Genomic DNA, 15,900 nt, shown 5'->3' with positions numbered 1-15,900 from the left:
TCTGTTTTTCTGTTTGTGGTTTTATCATAGCCATAGGTTGCTCTTTCAGAGGGCAGGTATATTCATCTGCATCTACCTGGAAGGTGAGTTGGTCAGACAGGATTTTTCTAATGTAACCCACCTCACTAGAGTTTTAAATAAAACCAGAGAACTCCACTCTGATTTCTGCTGTGCAACCCTGTAGTGGGACTTATCTCTTATCTCCTCTTTGCATGCAGTCACATGGACTAATCATCTGAATGTTTGATTGGTGTCTAATTGCACCTCTCCTATCGAACAGCCACGTGGAATCGTTGCATGGGTTGTTTCCAACTCACAAGTTCAGCTGTACTAGAGTAATAAAGTCTGGGCACATGCGTATTCATTTACTAGTAGTGGGAGGCAACGGTAGGCAAATTCCTGTGAAAGCACCTGCCAAGTGCAGAAGATGGAAGGTAAATATCAACTTTAAAATGAAAAGAGCTGCTTTTCGTGCAATAAATAAATGCTGACTTCAAAACTGAGGCTGAATCTGCTACTCTGAGAGGGCCTGCTGCGTCTGGGAGGGCTTGACGTGCAACCAGGGATGGGTGGCACAGTTTTGTGTTGCGTGGGCAGCAGCCTGGCTAGCGAGACGTGTGGGCTGGGAGGAGGGCAGCCACCCCGGCAATTACTACAAGCCCGGCAATTGTATGGTGGTGCTCCTGCGGGTTTTGCCCACAATAAGCACATTGTAATGGCTTAGCTCCTCTTCTCTGCGTGTGGGTGCTGAGGCGCAGGGCCAGCGGAGAACAAAACATTGCTCTAACTAACGTACACGCTCGTGATGCTCTCCCGGGAGCGGAGCATGATCTGGCTCATCCATGCCGTGCCTGCACAGCCCGGCTCTGCCACCTGCACCAGCGTGCGCGCGCCCAGCACCGCACCCTGCAGAGCAGCGGTCACTGCTTGAGAGACTCTGAGCTGGGCAAAGCAACCAAAGCAGTGCTAGGAGTAGAGCTGTCGGCTATAAGAACTGGGATTAACATTTATATAACTTTCACTGTCAGTCTGAGCTCCAGATATTTTTTTTAACAATTTAATAACTTTTGCAAAATGAAAAAATGTCTAACATGTTTAATCAGATATGACTAGTAATGGTAAAAAGGTGGATACTTAGCTTTTCTCTTTTTCCCTCCTAACTTGCTGATTTTCGCAGTTTATTTAATAGCACTGCTGAAAAACGATACCTCTTTCTTTGTTCTGTTCCCCCATTAAATTCTTTCAGATGCTGTTAAAGTACATAAAAGTTGGTGTATTTATTGCACATATTCTTTAGGAAAAAAAAGTAGGTTTAGAAATAATTTCTAATGATAAGTCCTCTTGATTTTTTTCCAGCATTACAAAATGTTATTTATAGCTTAGTTTCCCTTCTCTTCCCCCTTTGTGCTACCACTTTCGTTACATTTCAACCCTCCTGCGCTGGCAGCTTGGCTCTTTTAAATGCTGCCATCTCCCCCGTATGCAAGAGAACTGTTTAAAAGAGGGTTTTCTGTCCTGCGCAGTGCTTTCAGATTTCAACGTTTACTATTCTGCATCAGCACAAGATTGACCACCCAAAGCTTGTTCACAAACTCACGATACCGACACCGCCACAGGCAGTAGCCTGGTGCTTTCAGCAGACCCCAGCCCACGAGGAAGGCTGTCTCGTGCCCTCACCTCGCCATTCTCCCACGTCCCTGCAGCAAGGATTTGTACTTGGGTTTTCTCCACTGCAGGGCATTAGGCTGCTTTGCACGTTAGACTGGGCTAGTAGTCATCTTTTCCAAACTTCAAAATGCCCTGAGATTTTGCTATTTTGTATGCAGTTCTTTATGTACAATGAATTCAAACTACTTACAAAAAAAAAAAATTTACTTAATTAGCTTCTTCTGAGTTTCTGGAAGCAGACTATTCGTTTTCTACGCAAGTATATCACTGGGGTTGAGGTTGAGCCGATCCTCTTGGTTTTTGTATGCTGGTGACACCAACCTTCACATTACACTTTCTTGATCACAAATTTCATTTGGAACCTGCAAAGTCTTTGCCAGTGCAGGTTCTGTTGCTTGTTTTCATCAAAGCTGGCGTGGTCACCTGAGTACTTTTAAGTCCACTGAATTACTTTTCACTATAGAACAGTTTATTAAAAATACGTATATTCCAGAGCAGCAATGTTGGTCTGCGGCTGTGGTTCAGCACAGGTGCTCTGGAGACATTTCTGGGTGGCACAGAGATGGCAGAGATGCTGTCCTTCCCCCCTCCTGAAGATGGGCATCCAGCATTGATGGAGAGCTCATCAACAGGATGTGGTCTTGGAGTGCCTGTGGTGCATGCCCTATGACACCTGGCTGCTAACCGTGTGTGACCAGAAAGTTAGACCCTTTAGAGCAGACATTGTCACGGTGTAAAGCCATTTTTTTGCATGCAGCGTGCTCTCTGTGACCAAAGCTCATATAGAAAGAACTGCTCAGTCCACGAGTGAGACACATAAATTACTGCAGTGCTGTGAGCTCTGTGCAGCCTGAGGTAGTAGGTCTGCTTTGCAAACCCCTAAGCTGCCTTGGACCTATCTGCCTGAGAGATCACCGCTCTCCTTGTGCCATACCCCTGCAACCACAGGTAACAACATCTCAGCGGGATTCTTTCCTGCAAAGGAGGCTGGGTGTGCATCGGGAGCTCTCCGGGTTGTGTAGTTGCCTCTCTCCCTGACTTGTGTCAAATTTTAACTTCTTGGGGATATGTAAAAGCTACATTTCTTATAAGGGTTTGAAAGGAGGATACAGAAATTAGGTGGGTGCTTTCATAATGTTCCTGCCGTCACTGTCCAGTGTCTGATGTACATTGTTTTCTTCACTTGGTTGTTTGAGCTGCTGGCAGGTGAGTGAATTCATTTTAATGGAATGCTACAGGGTGGTTTCTGCAATTCTAATTATTAGAAGGGCACTTGGAAACATTAAAAGGTCTCTTTTAATGCCATATATAAAGTGATACAACTAAATAATGGTCAAGGATTTTTCTTTTTTAATTAAAAAAAAAAAAAAGAAAAAGGAAAGGAAGAGGCCTGAAGGTCAATTGAAACAATTACACTAGTAACAGAACATGAGTGCTGTAAGTCCTTCAGGTCACAGTTTTTTTCATGTACATGTATCTCTGATATCTTTACAACATTATTGTCTGTATTTGGATCAAGTTAATGCACACTTTTCTGCTTGGACGTGGCTTGCCTCTGTGTGAAGGTTGATATCAAGTTACCCAGCAAATCTCCAGTGGGGAGATCATGAAAATGGAGACATCGGACCAGTCACCATCACGGATAACCAGAGATACTGGTCCACTAAACCGGACTGGCCAGTTCAGGCACTCGTGGTATCTGTGTGAAAGAGTCAACCTCGAGGGAGGGCGAATGGGAGGCTCGCTGGCACGCAGAAATTGCCTTTCTGCTCCTTTGGCGGTGTGTGTAAGGCTAATTGCACAGGGCAAGTGTCCCCTAGAGCTGAGAGATTTGCGATGTTTTTCTTGTAGAAGAGAATTTCTGTCATCAGCATCTCTCCTTGGCCTTTCTCTTTTAAGGCTCTGTTTGAAATGCCGATAGAGTATGGTCTGCTCTATTTCACCTTAAATTAAAGGAGTGGTTGAAGCTGGATTTCTGTACGTGTTTATATATTCAGGTATCAACTCCACTCCACCTTGGGTAATGAGAATACCTCTGAGGTTAGAGTAGCAAGCTTCTGTGCCTGCCTCTGGCCTTAAATGATTAAATGTGCTGCACAGATGAATTGCTGTGTTTGAAAAGCACTAATAAAGAACAGGGGAGAGTTGTATCTTGCTTTATTTCAGGTATTTTCCCTCTAAGTCATGTTCCTCTTGAACTAATCGCTCCTTAGAACATCTCTTCACAGATTAGGCTTTCTGTTTTATTCTAGTCTGTGTCAAGGCAAATTTATATTGGCAGCTTTCTTTCACTTGCGTATAACCTTGAGAAAGATTCTTTCTGCTTGTAGTTTCAGCAACCTCACAAAGAACAGAACTGAGCAACTTTGTCAACCGTAATCATGTTGGGGAAATGTATTAAACTTCTATTAAGAAATGAAAAGAAAGATTAAAAACGTAATGGTTTTGCAGAAGTCTATTCTCATTACATCTTTCCCAGTAACCATTTCAAGCTTTTATCAGTTGTTGAGCTGCATTTCTATCACTAATAAAACCAATATGAGACAAATAATGGAATATTGATTTAGCGACTTGCAACTTTTTAAACTGCCATTTTATTCAATGCATCCACAGACAGCACAGCAGAATGAAAGTTTTATTGTAGAGTGAATGAACCTATTGGTTTGAGCATGACACAATGAAATTATAACACAGCAATAAAACTGCAGAGCACATTTATGCCATCTGTTTCATAGTGGGAAAACAAAGAACATTTTGGTGATGGCCCCAAACAATAAATCTGGATTTAGAAAGGAAAATCAGTTGGCACTTTTAATGTTGGGAGCAGCCTATGATGTTGCACATCCTCCTTCCCCCGCTGTTGCTCAGCGGCAAAGTTCTCCCAAATGTTTCTTGGTTTAGGCATCCTGAGCTGTTACAGTCCGCTGGGTTAAGGGCTCTGAAAAATCTCGTTAAGTCACAGAACACTGATTCAACAGATGTGTGCCTCTTCCCATCTTTCCTGTTGTTTTTATCACCCTTTGGTTTTTGGAGGAGGCAGAAAGGAAGATGGTCAAGTTGTGGTGCTCCACTGTCTGTCTGTGATAGGAAAAAAGAGTTAAAGGATCACGATCTATTAGCAGGAGGGTGGCATAAAACCAAGGTTTTGTTCAATCTTCCATCAAACCATGTAAAATCTAATAGACGAGCCCTGTGTTTTCAGAAAACAAAGCAACCAGATTACTGTAAATCTTGTAGTATGTGCAGGAGAGATGTTTTTCTTAGGAAAACAGAGATGTAAAAGCAGAGGGTTCTCTAACACCAAGTGCTCTTTAAACACTCTGAATTGTAGCCCGTGTATTTTTAAATATCCAGTGACCTTAAAAAAAGGTCCATAAGATACTGTCCTGGCAGTTATTGACATCTGTAGATACACAATGTGATTAAGATGGGTACTAAATCATTTTATGAATTATTTTTATTACAACTTTATAAATGTTATAGCATGTCCATCTCACAAGTAATAATAAAAAAAATCTTTCCTTTTTGGGGGGTGGGATCTTTTGCAGGCTGTTTTTGCACAGCTGCTTACTGTTTTCCCTTTCCCACAACAGTCCTCTGGATGACCTATAATGCCATCCGTTCATATTCCATATGTTGGAATATAACAGAATATATATGGAATATATCCCTCCCACCTTCTGGGAGAAGACAGGAGAAGCAGGCAGACGATATCATGGCTACTGAAGTCTCTACTTTCTGGTCCAGCTACAGGGCTACAATTACCTTGGTGCATCTGTGCACGCTCCCAGCGGCAAAACACCTCTCTGGCATTTTCTCCTCCGTTCAGCAACCTGTCCCCAGTTCCTAGCCCTGATCCCTCTGTCTGACAAGACCTGGTTGAGCACACCTTTTCCTAAAGTCTCTCCCAAAGTCTGCTGCTTTGCAGAGTCACACCTTCACTGATAATTGCTCTAAGTCTACCCTTAACTTCTGCGAAGGATGTTTCATCCTTATCAAGCTGTCTCCATTAGGCACCTCGTTACCTGCCTGGTACAAATTGGTGCCTGTCAGATGGTAAATGAGAAGAATGGAAGCAACTTGTTTTGTTTATGTTTAAGCCACAGAAGGCACAGTTTTCATTTTTTTATAATGTTCGCCAGTTTTAAGATAAGAGTTTGAAAAATGCCATTAAAATGAAGAATGGTTGCAAGGTAATAAAGAAACAATCTTCTCACTTTAAGGACTTGAACTAAAAGCTAAATGACTGTAGTGGTTCAGGTTGTAAAAGCAGTGGGAAATTTAATGAACAGTGACCCCACAGGAAAGTCAATCTGTCTGTTAATGTTCAATTTTGTCATTTCTTCTGAAAAGTAATAAACTTCTATTATCTAATCTATTGCTTATGGAACCTGGGGTCAGGATCCCATTGGGTTTAAATCTGCCAATCTGTCTCAGTTGGAATGACTGCCTTTTTGGTATAACAGGTAAATATCCCAAGCATAAATGTCTCAGGAAAACAATGCGCGGGTACTCGGGGAAATGGCTGCGGTTGTGGGGAAATTGGCATGCACTTGACGGTGAAAGCTCTAAATGCCCTGCAAATTCCCCTAATATTAAGCCAATTCAGGCAATTGTATTAATGAATGGAGCTAAATATAAAGAATGGGACTAGGATTAATCAGTAGTGTTTGATGCCCTGGTCCTGTAACACATTATTCATCTAGATGCTGTACAATATTTATTGCAAATCTCATAGCAGAAGTGGTAATCAAATAAGACATAAACACAAGAACCTCTTTGCTTATGTTTAGCTGTTAAGAACATGTATTTACTTAACCAGGTAGTGGGAAGAATAAATGTAAATAGACACCTTGACAGCTAGCTGATTTAAAGAAGTGTAACCATAGCTAAAATAATTCAGCTAAAAGTAATATATCTTTCTATTCGAAGTAATATATCTGTGACCTTTTTGGGGGCTGTGGTGCAACAAACCTTCACAAAGCAGAAAAGCTGCCTACTTCAGAGAGCACCATCCACACAAGCTGCTTCTGGGATCAGGGGTCTGGAAGAGGCTGGAGAAGTCATCTGCTCCTTCTCCCTGCCACAAGGCAGAGCCAGCTTCTGGCAAATGACTGTCATACCTCACGTAAGGACTTCCAGCTCCAGGCAGCAGAGTCCTGCCAGGGTTTTTCCTGATGCATTAGCTGAGCCTTTTCTGCAGCAGAGTAAACCCTCTCTTGTCCAGTCTTTAGTGGACGTTAAGAACCATTTGCAGCTGACTCTTACATTTTGGAAGATCACTATCATGTAATCAGTCTTCTCTAAATTGTAATAGTCCAATTTCTACAACTTTGGCCACTCTCATTGCTCTCTGATGGATTTTTCCCCAGTTTGTCCATTTCTTTAGGAAGATATAGTTCCCAAACCTGGAAGAGCAGTTCTGCTGAGGGTTGGCCCATGCTGAGCAGAGTGGAAAGTGCTATGTCCAGTGATGCTCCTGTCCTACAAGTGATCCTCCTGCTTATTCACAGAACAGCTCTCAGACTCTTTCCTGTAGAACTGATGACTACTCTGTTCTCCCCTTTCTCGGATTTGAAGCGTTTCTTATATCCCTGTACATGAACTATTCCACCTGTACTTCCTACAATTTCTAGGACTAATTACTGTCCTGTAAGAAAAAAAAAAAAAAAATTCTCCTTGCTGAAAGCAAAGTTGCATGAAAGATGAAAGACAGGGCATGAACTGAGTGCAATCAGCAGAATGCTTGCCCTTGTGTTGAAATTTACACCTCCTACCTACCTGCCTCACAAAAATTTACATGCATTTGCAGCTTACAGCTATACAGCACAGGTAGATACTTGAATGGGAGCTACAAATATGTTCTTTTGTTTTGGGATCATTTTTTCTGAATTGGGGATTGATCATTCATCGCTATCCAGGGTAGGGTTGAGACAATAGTTTTTGGTACACGATCCTCAGGTGTGGAGAACCCTACCAAACAGCACCTGTGGAGCCCAACTCTGTCTGTATGCTGCTCTCATTGCAAGGTCCACCTCTACACCAAAAGGAAAACAGAAGTCTCTTCATATATAATTCCTCATTTCCTGTGCAGTGACACACTTCTGATTTCTTTTAGGGCACCTAAACACAGAATCACAGAATCACAGAATCAGCTAGGTTGGAAGAGACCTCCAAGAACACCGAGTCCAACCTCTGACCTAACACTAACAAGTCCTCCACTAAACCGTATCACTAAGCTCTAAATCTAAACGTCTTTTAAAGACCTCCAGGGATGGTAACTCAACCACCTCCCTGGGCAGCCCATTCCAATGCCTAACACCCTTTCAGTAAAGAAGTTCTTCCTAACATCCAACCTAAACCTCCCCTGGCTCAACTTTAGCCCATTCCCCCTCGTCCTGTCACCAGGCACGTGGGAGAACAGACCAACCCCCACCTCTCTACAGCCTCCTTTAAGGTACCTATAGAGAGCGATAAGGTCGCCCCTGAGCCTCCTCTTCTCCAGGCTGAACAAGCCCAGCTCCCTCAGCCGCTCCTCGTAAGACTTGTTCTCCAGACCCCTCACCAGCTTCGTTGCCCTTCTCTGGACTCTCTCGAGCACCTCCATGTCCTTCTTGTAGCGAGGGGCCCAAAACTGAACACAGTACTCGAGGTGCGGCCTCACCAGAGCCGAGTACAGGGGGACAGTCACCTCCCTAGACCTGGTGGCCACACTGCTTCTTATACAAGCCAGGATGCTGTTGGCCTTCTTGGCCACCTGAGCACACTGCTGGCTCATACTCAGCCGACTATCAACCAATACTCCCAGGTCCTTCTCTGCCAGGCAGCTTTCTAACACCTCAGTGTCTCTCATCTTCTAAGTTCCCAAATAAAATATGCTCACTGGAAACAAGGTCTTCTAGTACAAGTGAGTGATTTTTCTACCAAGTGGCACTCATTGGAAGAAAGGGGATGAAGCTCATCCTCCATCTCTGCTGGCTTCAGAGCCTTGTTCTCAGGTGGCAGCACCGGAGTGCCTAATATCTTCAGCCGCTCGTCCTTTGGCAAAGATATCCTGAGACTGAAAACATGTATTCCTAAACAGACATAAAAAATGGAAATCTTATAGTCCAAACACAGGAAGAAGAAACTTGCATTAAATGATATTTTTTTTGTTGCTATGTCTTTCAGTTTTGGCTAAGGAGTAATTACTGCTCCCAAGCTTTAACTCCAGCAAGCACATGTGATGACACATAAGAAGAATCTCTGCAGACCAACAGGTGAAGCATCGAGTTTGAGTGTTGAGCCAAATGTGCACCAAGCATCCTGACAAATCTTTACCCTGTGTGTATAGTCTCTAGTCTTTAAATGAGTTTTTTTCTGCAGCCTGGTTGGAAAAATTCTAATCAGATTGTGGCCAAATTAAGTAACAGTCAGAATAGACGTATGACAGGGTTGAATAGACAAATGACGGAGTTATTAATATCCAGGACCTACCCTTTGAAGTTCTTAATTTGGGCTAAAGTTTTGGGCTAGAGTGGTTTTAATCTTATCTACTTCTTGTTAACGTGTTTGGTTAACACTTTGTTGTAGACATGCTTGGTTAGCTTAGCACACAGCTTGTCCTGTGAGAATGGGACCGTGGGTGGGATGAGACTTTGGAGGTTAGCTGAGCGTCCTCCCACCACCTCCCCGCTCACCAGGTTTCACCACTCTGGTTTTACTCCAGTTAAATAGTGGGGATTATCCAGAGTCCAACCTCTATGCATGCACATTCCTCACAGTGTACAAATTTTAACTGGAGATTTATGAATTAGTTACATACTGAAAGTCACACTAAATCTGTATTTTCTTCTTTATGATGCTTTAATAAAAGTTGTGTAGCTCTATTTATGTATATGCCTCACAGATAAAATTTCTTTAAAGTCTACTCAAGTTTATTTTTGCTTAAAAGCCTGTTGCAATTTATGGTCAAATATATAACACAATTAAAACATCACATTTAAAACATTATAGAGCTTTTTACGGTTTCCATCCTTTTTTCCTCCTTTTCTCTTTCATTGTGGCTGGCTGGCAATTGTTTCTGTGGGCTGGAAAAACAGCTTTCCCTGACAGCAACGCCCTCTTCCATTAAGCAAATCTTGTTGAGGCACAGGAAATTTTCTGTCCGGTAATTCAGTATTAGTAAAGTTCAGCAAAAACTACTTTTTTTTTGGAAAAATAGTCCAGAGAAGGCCATTATATTCATTAAAAGAAACAAGGCTATGAAGGATGTCCTGGTGCAGCAAGGGCTGGCAGCAGGGCAGGAGCCTCCCCCAGTGGCCCCATCCCACCATGCCCAGGCGGTGAGCAGAGCTGGGATGAGGACGGTAGCCAGCGACCCTACAGACCCAAGGACCACCGGGCATGGCCAGAAGGAAGAGGCAGCTGATGTTTTAACCTGCGCTTTAGTCTGCTGTGAATCCTCTTGTCAGGAATATCTTCTCTCCCTCTGCTCTGGCAGCATCAGGCTTGTTTGTCTTTGCGCTGGCAGCCGCTCAGTGCCCCCGCATTTGGGTGAATGGCTCCAGCACCAGCACTGCCAGGGGCATCCCCAAACCTTCCATCTGAGCAGAGCCTCCTGGCATCTTTGCTGAAGTAAATTTGGAAGCCAAAGACTTGCAAAATATCTCTTTTCCAAATACATCTCACGAGGACAGACACCAAATCAGATTTTTCTGTGAATGTCAGGAAAGCAGCAGCAGTGTAGCAGTAACATTGCTCACTGCTTGATGGCGGTGTCCAAAGGAAAGACAAAATGAGAGTAAATTAACTTTTAATTTTTCATGATGGCAGCACAGCCACTTCTCACAGAAGGGTATAGGATTATTACAGACAACCCTGTCCTCATCTGTACAAAACGATTTACTTCATCCAAGCAATTCTCAAAGCACAGTTTCTTTCTGACCCTCCGCACCACGTCCTCCTCTCTGTGCCATGAATGCCTCTTTGCCTTTCATCATCTCCACCTCTGAGCTCCGACGTCGGGGGCGCACCCTTGAGACTGATGGCCACGCAGCACACGTGTCCAACGCAGCGCGTGCAGAGGCCCACGTGTCTGAGCAATGACTGCACGAGCAATCACTAACTCAATTAGTTACTTCCTCCATTCCGCAGGGCTGCCCGATGCTTTACAGCAATTAGGTATCATGATATGTGGGAGAAGCGAGAACAGTAATTTCTACGCCACGCTAAACACATTGACCTTTCTGTGGCTGTAAGTAAGGCACAAGCTGTGCCTCGGTCCCTGGGCTGCTGGCTGGAGGAGGCAGCCCTGCCTGGTCCCAGGGTGGCTGCAGCATCCTCCCCGCATTCCTGCCCTCATCGCACGCTGGCACGGCCTGTGTGCTCCGTATCACCTCAGTTATTTATTCATTTTAAGCTGTTGCGTGTAAGAATGCGCATCCTTCCTTCCAACAGCATTACTCAAAGTATTTCTGATGCGGTTTGTCTATCATTTACCTGTCAAGATCTGGTTAACGATGTAGTGTTCTCCTTCCTGATAGCAGGTGACACTGCAAATCACTAGCAGAGCCGGGAGCTGGCGAGTAACTTCTGTGTAAGACAAAGCTAAGACAAATCATTCGTACAGAACTGAATCAAAAGAAAAAAATATTTCAGCTGCATTCGAGAAGACAGCTGCAAAATATGCATGGCCTTTTGGAGGATAAAACAGAATATGAAATATGCAGAGAAAACATTTCTGGATGACATTATCAAAAATGTTTAGCATATGGTTAGCAGTTTCCACTCAAGTGGAAGATAAACCTTTTATAGACTATAGTAGGAGCCGTGATTTGCTTTCAACACACATTTGAAAAGCATGTTCAGATCAACCAGGTTAGGAGGTGATGCAGAAATTTGTCAGCTAAACAAGGCAGGTTACAGACCTGAGGGCGAGACACAAAATAAGATATTTAATTGCATAAGTGTCAGTGAAAGTAAGGACATGAGGCTAGAGAATTTTATTCATATTATTAATCCTCTTAAAATTACTGATAAATGGGTGGCTCCCTGAGGATGAGCTGTGGCACTGAGCCTCCAGTTTCATTGTCTTACGGAATATCTGAGATACATAAAGAATTAAGGTTCCTTCCCATGTTTAGTTGTACTAGACTGGATACCAGCAGAGGGTCACATTATCGTCCGTGAGAGGAAAGAAATTTAATGCATACTGATTATATGTTACTGCTAGAAGCAAAATAGCAACACTTTAAAGGAGTAAATGCTCTTTCTATAAATACTATGCATACACTGTAGAATGAAATTCCGGGTTCAAGAGCCTGATCCTTTTTTAAACGGTTTATTAAGGAGTGGAAGCGCAATGGATGTTGCCATATTGCCCTCTCGTGGGGCGAGCTTGTAAATAGCAGCTAAAGATGCCCGAGCTGCACTCTCCTTCCTCGGTGTCGCTGAGGTTTTGCCTGGCCTGAGCCTAGCACCCAGGGGTGCCTGGCCTGAGGAGAGTGTTCAGAGACCTGCCCATCCTAAACACGTAGTCGGAAAGTCCACAGACCTCAGGAATTGCAAAGATCATCCTGGAGTGCCGAAACATTAAGCAGCCCAAATATGCTAACGCTCCTCTTCTGAGTTTTTCCGTGGGAGTTCGCGTGGCAAGCAGCAATTAAAAAGCGGGTGGATAAACATCATTATTTTGTGGCATGGTGCGTGCCTTGAAATGCACATCAGAAGTGAGGCCAACGCTGTGAATGGGAGTCTATAGACAGATCCATCTTGCTTTCCTGTGAATGATGCCATCTATCACACAGATTGCTACAATTGCCTCCCACATTGTTATATCTCATCTCTATTCTGCGCTGTTCTCCTGGGAATTTTAAAGCAGCATTCCCCTGTCTAGCTGAGGTGCTTTTGTCACCCGTACTGAGAGAGTTGTCTGAGTGCTTCATGGTCTCTGGAATATTTATCCTCTCACTTTTCTTGTCGGGTAGGGAAATTCTCCATTTTGCAGATGACAAAGTGAGGCGCGAGATTAATCCTAGATCCAAAAAGAGATTTATGCATATAAAGTGGTGCTTAGGCAGACTTCGAGAGTCTCTATGCAAAACGTACATTGTCAAAAGCCCCGCTCTATGGCTAGAGATGTCTGCTAGCACACAGAAAGCTGCAGTGAGTTCCCTTCTCTGCCTGAGGGAGACAGAAAGTGACAGTGGTTCAGCTACCTGGTACAAGCCATTCATCTCTGTATACGAAACAGAAGCTCCTGAACAAGACTGCCTTCAGAGAGGACTCCACATGCGGCCTGTGCTGCTAGCAGTCACACTGAGGAGGAGGAGGAGGCACAGCCTGGGAAGCTCCCAGAGGAGAAGGAATCAAGATATGATCTTGTCCTACCCTGCTGTGACTAGCTGAGGGAAATGCTGCCTTGTTTGTTTGATGCACATGACATCTACCACCCGAGAGGAAAAATGTCCCTGAGAGCCTGCTGCAGTGTTAAGAGGCACGCTGTACATGGCCTTGTCTGCGCTGAGCTGACCAGGTAGGTGTATGTTTAACCCGGGAGGCTGTCTGGGGATTGACCTGCTGCATGCATCCAGAATTCATTGCCCTAGCCTGAAGTATCCTGCAGCTCAATTAAGATGACTCTATCAAGTAACACAATGGCCTTCTTCTGTACAACAACCCAGAAAACACAAAACCTGAATCCTAGGCACTTTTAATCCCATGGAAGCTTGAGTCCCCAGCTCCCTGAGCTTAGAAGAATGTCCTAAACATCAGGCAGTGCATATTTGGGGTGGGAATGCTCCCCATGACTCCTGAAGCTGAGCCGTTGTGCATCTGAGAATGGAAGGACCTCGGCACCAGCAGAAAGCAGCTGTGACCCGGAGCCCAGAGCGCAGTGCATATGCTAAGATGAGGAGTCTGGCTCCTATTTTAGAACATTTTATCTGCTTTAAGAGCACTGAGTTTCAAATTTCTTAGCAGCCTGAGGAACCACAGAATACCCCTCCCCAGACTAAATCCCAAGCGTACTCAGCCATGGGGCCCCTTGCCTGCTGCTCCCACAAAGTCAGCACTTCTGACTCTGGAGAGGACTGGTTCACTAAGAGGCAAGGATCACCTCCGTACAAAATGCCCCATAAGCTGGCTGCTAACGTATTTTCCTGTAATGCAAATCCATCGGTACAAAGTTCTGCAGGGGTGATGCTGCTTGGGGATTTAGCTCTCACCTCCTGGGTGCATTTCCGAATCCCTGGCTGTGGAAGAGAGCAGGCAAGGCACCACAGGCAGTGGTTTCAGGGCTGTGAATCCCTGCTTCCCTGGGGAAACATCAAAGACAAGGTTTTAGACACACAGCTCTCCGGGTGTTTCTGGTTGACTTGTTTAAAACTCCCCTGCGCTCAGTGATTTGGCTTTTGCATGTTCCCACTTGGACGCCTGATTTTTCTGTCTCTGCTGGAGAGTGCACGTCCCCTTTGGGGAGGGCAGTGGCAGGCAGGTGCTGGCAGCAGTGATGCCTCCCACTATACATTGCAGCTCCTACTGCCCCACGCTGCAGGCCTGCTAAAAAACTCTTGAATGCCTAAAGTAACGGGCTGCTCCATTTTCTTTCTTGCATTTATGACAATTAGTGACCCTAGAGCCCATCTCCCCACAAATTGTTGGAAAAGATCATTCATGTTGCTTATTAACAGCTCTTAAATCTAGGCAACTAATGTTTAGACATCAAAATTAGGAGAGTAGCCTGTTTCATTTCCTTTGTATGCTGTGTGGAAAGAAAAGCTCACCAAGAAACTTTTCAAAGCTGGAACTAAAGATCAGGGGCAATTTTAGAGTTATCAGTGGTGGGTTACATTAAAATGCAATGCGACATCTGGATTTTCTGATTTGTCATCTGAAGAAGTCTTTCCCCACCAACTGTAAGAGTAGGCACATAAAACTAGGCACCTTCTTCCATTAAGTGGTGTGAATATTTCCTAAATGTGACTGTGTGAAGATGAATAGCATTAGCTCTTTTCATCTTCAAAATCCAGCACAGCAGTAAAGAAAAAAAAAATGTGATATTAGGGAACAGATCCTGACTTTCTGCAGAATACAAATTTATCCTTTTGAATCCTTGTCCAGGAGGTCACTTAGGAATTGATTAAAAACTCACCCATAGAAGATCATGTCTTAGTATGTACACATCTTGAAGCAGATGTTTAAGGATATAGCTATTCAGCAAAGCCCAGAAATGCATGCTTACATCCCACTGAAGGCCAATTTCCCCCATAAGTGCACTATTGAACTGGGATTTTGAAATACATCATCACCTCTGTTTAAAATCTTCCCTCACTTTGGAGCTCTACTGTTTCAGAAAGAAAAGCCATATGGAAGTAATCATGCACATTTTGTCTAGCAGATAGGCATTATAGCAGATTGTGTTTTCCCTTCAAGTGATTGTCCATATGAGCATGCAAACTGTGGTGTGCGTATATCCAAACATGCAAGATAAGATTTTTAGTTCTAACAACATCCATGCTGACGTTTCTCCTGCTTAGTTGTGTAATAATCATAAGAGATCAACACACTCATCACTGCCTATCTACCAGCCAAATGAGGCTTTTGTTTTTATTTTTTTACATTTTGGCATGCTGCCCTCAGACAGACCTTACTATTTTTGAGCTTGTTTTCATTCTTAATTTTATTTAACAATTGGATTTACTTTCTTGGCTGTTGGCTCCTCAGAAGCATAGCAGAGTTCAGATTACAGATCCCATGTGTGTCCCTGGGGCACCAGTCAGGTGGCAAACTTGGGCCCTTCTCTCATGCCAGGCTCTTTCCAGCACCTGTCCAGACCCTGGAAGACAATACAGACTGCACGTACTAGGATGAGTCTTAAGTTCCTCCAAGATGCGTTATGGAGTAGCGGCTATATGATATATACCTTTCTCTTTCCCACATCGGTCCTTCTAACAGTAGGTTCTTTTGCAACCTGTTTGGCAGTGAGCATGGGCAGACTGCAGAGCTCACATTTGCTCAGCACCCACAAACTAGACAGAACAGGCCCTACAACTGCACATTCCCTCTTAGGGCCGCAAACAACAACAACAAGCAGGGGTCATGCTACCACTCTTGCAGATTGACTCAGTAAAGACAGTTCAAAACAATATCTTCACAAAATTTGCTGTGATCAGGGGCATCCCATGGTCAATTTTCTTATGACTTGGGAAGGTAGAAAGCCACAGATCTCTGCTCCTGAGCCAGTCTGTTTCT

This window comes from Anser brachyrhynchus (genome assembly GCF_964034855.1).
Source record: "Anser brachyrhynchus genome assembly, chromosome: 1".
In the NCBI taxonomy this organism is placed as follows: Eukaryota; Metazoa; Chordata; class Aves; order Anseriformes; family Anatidae; genus Anser; species Anser brachyrhynchus.
This window is presented reverse-complemented; position numbering follows the sequence as displayed.